Source organism: Microtus oregoni, unplaced genomic scaffold (assembly GCF_018167655.1).
Source record: "Microtus oregoni isolate MIOR12 unplaced genomic scaffold, Mior012 000037F_ref0000500, whole genome shotgun sequence".
Lineage (NCBI taxonomy): Eukaryota > Metazoa > Chordata > Mammalia > Rodentia > Cricetidae > Microtus > Microtus oregoni.
Window position 1 is genome coordinate 12,963,795 of NW_024543096.1, and position 6,095 is coordinate 12,969,889.

Here is a 6,095-nt window from a genome sequence, read left to right on the forward strand (position 1 = left end):
AATCAGCATTTTTAATCATCCAACCCCAGATGCTGAAATACCAGCATAAAAATACAACTAACAACAGCCAGGGCCATATGTCTCCACTAGAGGCCAGGTATCTTAAAACAGCAGGTTCTGAATATTCCAGTGCAGCTGAAGTACAAGGAAAAGACCATAAAACCAACTTTATAAAGATGATAAAGGAATAAATGGAGGAAAAGATGAAGCAGATAGAGGGAGATAGATTAACAATAAAATGAATAAATTCCTTAAAGAAATCCAGGAAAACACAAACAACTGGAGGAAATGAGCTAATCCTTTAAAGAAATCTATAAAAATACAAACAGTTGAAGGAAAGGGTTAGAACTCTCCAGTAAATGAGAATAGAAATAGAAGCAATAAAGACTAACCTTTCAGGGAACATCTCTACAGTTTGTTCCTAGAGAACTTTCTCTGACTGTGTAGAACACCAGAGACCCAAGACCCAAGGCCCAAAACCTGAGACAGGAGACCCAAGACAATGATGAGGCACACTGTTTCCTCCTGAGTGTGAAGCGGCTTTAGTTGCTGCTTCTCTGCAGATGCCTCTTGCCATTGAGGGAGCGCAGTATGAGTGGAGGAAAAAAGAAATAGAAGCAATAAAGAAAACACAAGCTGAGAGAATTCTGGAAAAGAAAAATTTAGGAACATGAACAGGAACTACAGAGGCAAGCTTCACAAGCAAATTTTAAGAGATGGAAGAGAGAATCTCAGGAATCAAAGATACAATAGAAAAGAATAGATATATCTGACAAAAAAAATTGCTAAATTTAAAAGACTCCTGACACAGAACATCCAGGAAATCTAGGACATTATCAGAGAATAATATTTTCCTAACCTATAGAAAGGCATCACCTATAGAGGTACAAGAAGCATACAGAACACCTAATAGATGGGACCAGAAAAGAAAGTACCCTCGCTACATAATAATCAAAGTGCTAGATATACAGAACAAAGAAAGACTATTAAAAACTGCAAGGAGAAAAAGTTGAGTAACATATAAAGGCAAATCTATTATGACTACAGCTGACTTCTCAGTGGAGATTCTAAAAATCCAGAAAGGCCTGGACAGATGTCTTGAAGACTCTACAAGACTATGGATGCCAACCCAGACTACTATACCTAGCATAACTTTCAATCATCATACATGGAGAAAACAAGATATTCTGTGATAAAGTCAAATTGAAACAATATCTATCTACAAATTTTGTCCTACAGAAGGAAAATTCCAACCTAGGGGACTTAATTCCACACATGAAAACACTGGGAATAAATAATCTGAGAAAGAAATCAGGGAAACAATACCTTTCATAGTCCCCAAATCATATAGAATATCCTGGGGTAACTCTAACCAAGAAAGTGAAAGACTTTATGATAAAAACTTCAAGTCTTTGAAAAAAGAAATTTAAGAAGATATCAGAAGATGGAAAGATGTCTAATGCTCATGGATCATTAGAATTACTATAGTATAAAGGACCATTTTACAAAAGTAATCTACTGATTCAATGCAATCCCCATCAAAATTTTAACACAATTCTTTACAGATCTTGAAAGGACAATTCTGAACTTCATATGGAAAAATAAAAACCCAGGATAGTTAAAACAGTCCTGTACAATGAAAGAATTTCCAGAGGTAGCACCATCCCTGACTTACCGCCATACTACAAAGCTAAAGTAATAAAAACTTCATGATATTGGCATAAAGACAGACACATTGATCAATGGAATTTAATTAAAGACACAGATGTAAATCCATAAACATATAGATAGCTGGTTTTGGTAAAAAGGTCAGAAATACACAATGAAAGACAAAAAGAAAGCATCTTCAGGAAATGGTGCTGTTCTAACTGGATGTCTGCATGTAGAAGAATGCAGATAAATCCATATATTTTACTCTGTACAAAACTCAAATCCAAGTAGATCAAAGCCCTCGACTTAAACCAGATATACTCAACCTGATAGAAGAGAAAGTGGGAAATAGCTTTGAACTCATTGGCACAAGAGATAACTGACTTTCTGTACAGAACACTGGTAGCAGAGACACTAAAATCAATGCTTAATAAATGGGTCATCATGAAACTAAAAGCTCCTGAAAGGTAAAGAATACCATCAATCAGACAAAGTGGCAGTCTACAGAATGGGAAAAGACTTTTAAAATTCCACATCTGATAGAGAACTGTGATGGTTTGAATAGAGAAGGTGCACCATAGACTCATGTGTTTGAATGCTCGGCCCTAGGAAATGGCATTATTAGTAGGTGTGGCCCTGTTGGAGGAAGGTTGTCACTGTGTGGGAAGGCTTTGATACCTCAGATGTTCAAGTTCAACTCAGTGTGTGACAGTTTCTTTTTGCTGCCTGCAGATCAAGAGGTAGCTCTTAGCTAGCTCTCCAGCACCATGTTTGCCTGCATGCCACCATATTTTCTGCCATGATGATAATGGCTCTGAAACTGTAAACTAGCCCCCAATTAAATGTTTTTCTTTGATAAGAATTGCTGTGCTCATGGTGTCACTTCACAGCAATAAAACCCTAACTAATACAAGAACTAATATCCAAAACATATTAAGAACTCAAGAACCCAGACTTCAAAAGGCAAATAATCCAATTAAAAAATGGGGAAGAGGCCGGGCGGTAGTGGCGCACGCCTTTAATCCCAGCACTCGGGAGGCAGAGGCAGGTGGATTCTGTGAGTTCGAGGCCAGCCTGGTCTACAAGAGCTAGTTCCAGGACAGGAATCAAAAGCTACGGAGAAACCCTGTCTTGAAAATAAAAAACAAAAAAAAAACATGGGGAACAGATCTAAACAGAATTCTCAAGAGAATAATCACAAACAACTAAAAAATATTTAAACATTCGATATCCTTAGCCATCAAGGAAACACAGACAAAAACTAACTACTTTGAAAGCTCATTTTATACCTGTCAGAATGACTATTATCAATATCACAAATGACAGCTCCTGCTGGTTAGAATGTAGAGCAAAGAGAACACTCCTCCATTGCTGGTAGGAGTACAAACTTGTACAGCCACCATGGAAATCAATATAACAGTTCCGCTAAAAGTTGGGAATCAGAAACCTTAAGCCCCAGCTATACCACTCTTTCGCATATACCCAAAGGACATTCTATTCTACCATAAGGACATTTATTTAATCATGTTCATTGTATCTCTATTCATAGTAGCCAGAAACTAGAAGCAACCTAGATGGCACTCAACAGCAAAGTATAGACAAAGAAAATGTACATTTACACAATGGAGTATTACTCAGCTATTACAAAAGGACATCATGAAATTTGCAGGCAAATGAATGGAACTAGAAGGAAATCGCCCTGAGTGAGGTAACCCAGAGACAGAAAGTTATATATGATATATATTTACTTATAAGGGGACACTAGCCATTAAGGAAATGATAACAAAGCTACAATCCATAAACCCAGACAGGTTAGGTAAAGACAAGAGGTCTAGGGAGTCCATGGGTATCTCCCTAGTAGGGGGAAATAGAATAGATTTTACAGGCTCACTAGGGGTAGATGGGATGAGAGTGGGGAATCAAGTTGAAGGGATTAATTGGAGAGAGAAAGTATGGAGAGATGGCTGGAACGGGGGGGGGCATTTTGAATCTGTGAAGGTGACCCTAATGATGACTCTTAGAAATGGGGGATACAGAGTCTCAGCTGGCCATCTCTTGTAGCTGGGTGAGTCCTCCAATGGTGGGACCTAGTTGCCTTCAACTGAGTTTTTGACCCAGGTGGTCCCATGGAAATCCCCAAAGAAATCAGTCTGTCACTAAGACTAAAAGAAATCCAAAAAACCATTAGGTCATACTACAAAAACCTCTACTCCACAAAATTTGAAAATGTGTAAGAAATGGACAATTTTCTGGATAGGTAACACATACCAAAATTAAATAAAGACGGGGAGAAAAATGCATGCAAAGTCACATTCCCAATTGGGGACTAAGTACTCAAAACATGGGACCTTCCAGATTCAAGACAAAATAGTATATAAATCTCAGCAGACATGGAACACCACAAGTTTGAAAATGTCCACCAAAAATTCTCGAATATCATTAAATTTTGCCAATATATCAACCACATTTCTTATGGACACCTCCACCAGGGGTGACTGACTGTCCCGAAAAGGGTACGAGTGTCAAACTGTAGAGATACAATCAAGCAAACTTAAAGTTTTAGCCTCTCTTTCCCATTTACCTTGGATTTTTCTGGAATCTCACTAAAAAAAAGGAAAGAAAAATATTATTATTGCAAAAAAATTTATTTCAGTCCCTCTCAGAATGATTTGGTAGCACCAGGAAATTTCATGGACAATGGCCAACTTGCATTTGTTCCCGCCCTCAGCTTCTTCTCTGCAAGCAGTAGGAAGATGTCAGCACAGTTGGCTCTTCGCTCACAGGAAGATTTCCCACGCATTCTGATCCGTTCCACAGATACCAACTCCACAATCAACTAATAGTCATGAATCATAGCCCACAGCTCTCTGCCCTCTATCTTGTTATTTTTGAAAAATATATGTGATCATTCCCAAATTTCAATTTCTAGAAGACACATTTATTTTAACTCTTCTGATGTAGAAAGCGAATTAGGTAAACTGGTTCAGCAACTGATCATGTTTCACTAATTTCAGCCATCTGCCTCAACATTTGTTCCTGGTGTACCAGTTCTCATAGCTTCTTCTCTCTAATAGCAATTAATGAAACTGTTAATAAGCTGCATATATCATACACCATTGTAGCAATTTACCACAGGGTAATACGAGACAAGTTTTATGTAACAATTTCTCAAAAATTACTCTGATTATCTCATGTTGTGGAACACCAACTAGTCTCTGAAACTTGTACTTCTCAATTTATTCTCTCATTAATTTAATTTGCTTGTTATGTATACTTACACCTTGAAACTTTTTGCCATCTATGTTTTACACCCAGAGTGCTTATATGAGACACACTGCAACTCGATCTCACTATAAATTATCGTCTTGCTTTTATCTTAATTCACATTCTGAGGTTTCCTCTGACTTTCATAAGAACTTCCCCCAAGAATTGCAGAATTTATATGAAGGCAAAGTACCACTGCCCTGTTTCTGTAAAACATCAAATAATGGAAAACCCACATCACATGTCCATCATAATTTTGTTGAAACAAGGTATGAGCTTGATTTGTAAATATCTTCAATGGAACAGTCCACTGAAACAAAAAAAAAATGCCTTGAAGAAATTAATTTGTCTCTAGCTAATTTAGCCATCTGATCTGTTAACTCCTATACAAATTAAATGTGAAAAATATCATTTAACTTCTCCAAGAAGTTTGATGTTTTCTCTGATAATTTAGAAAAAAAGTCAGAAAAAAATATATGGATACCTTTTCAAAATACACTTGTATAAGTTTGAAGTAAGACCTCAGCATTCGCCTTCATTGGCACAGAACAGACATGATGCGAGGGAGACTCAAATCACACAAGATGTCATTTTGAATAAATCTTGCTTCTTCCACACTCACAAAATGTGGTTAGTTGTAGAAAACTGAAAGTCTGGGTATCGTGGCATGCAGGATACCCCTACAGAACTGTATGTTGATGAACCTGAGCATTTTTCTTCAAAATAAAACCGAACCAGAGATTTTCCACATGCCTTTCCTGACTTACATGTGCAAGGGACATAATGTAGGCACATCAAAAATACAAACTATGTTTTCAAAGGAACTGAGCAGAAGGGCAATTCAGATTCTCAATGAATTGTATGAGGGGGAGTTTAAATATTAATCCTTGCCTGTAGAAATCTGTTTACCCTTTGACTCAGGGTCATCAAGACTTGGCTTGTTGAAGGACTTATGAAAGTTTATTTTTGGTGCTTTATAGGAAAAGCCTCAGAGTCTGTGAGAAGCATGGTGGTTTTCAGGGTGCAATTTCATGCACATGCAGACTCTCAAGATAGGCGAGGAACCCCTGAAGGCGCCTCTAGCCCATTTTCCTGAAGATATGTTTTATCTCATTTGGTCTATGAGGGAATGAGTTTTAAAGAAGTTTTGGTAAACATTCAAGTCAGGCCATGAACATGAA

At 37.4% G+C, this 6,095-nt stretch overlaps 1 pseudogene; it reads left to right on the forward strand.

The window, feature by feature from the left end:
• Positions 1-383: 383 nt before the first annotated feature.
• LOC121433326 lies at positions 384-616 on the forward strand (annotated as a pseudogene).
• Positions 617-6,095: the final 5,479 nt, after the last annotated feature.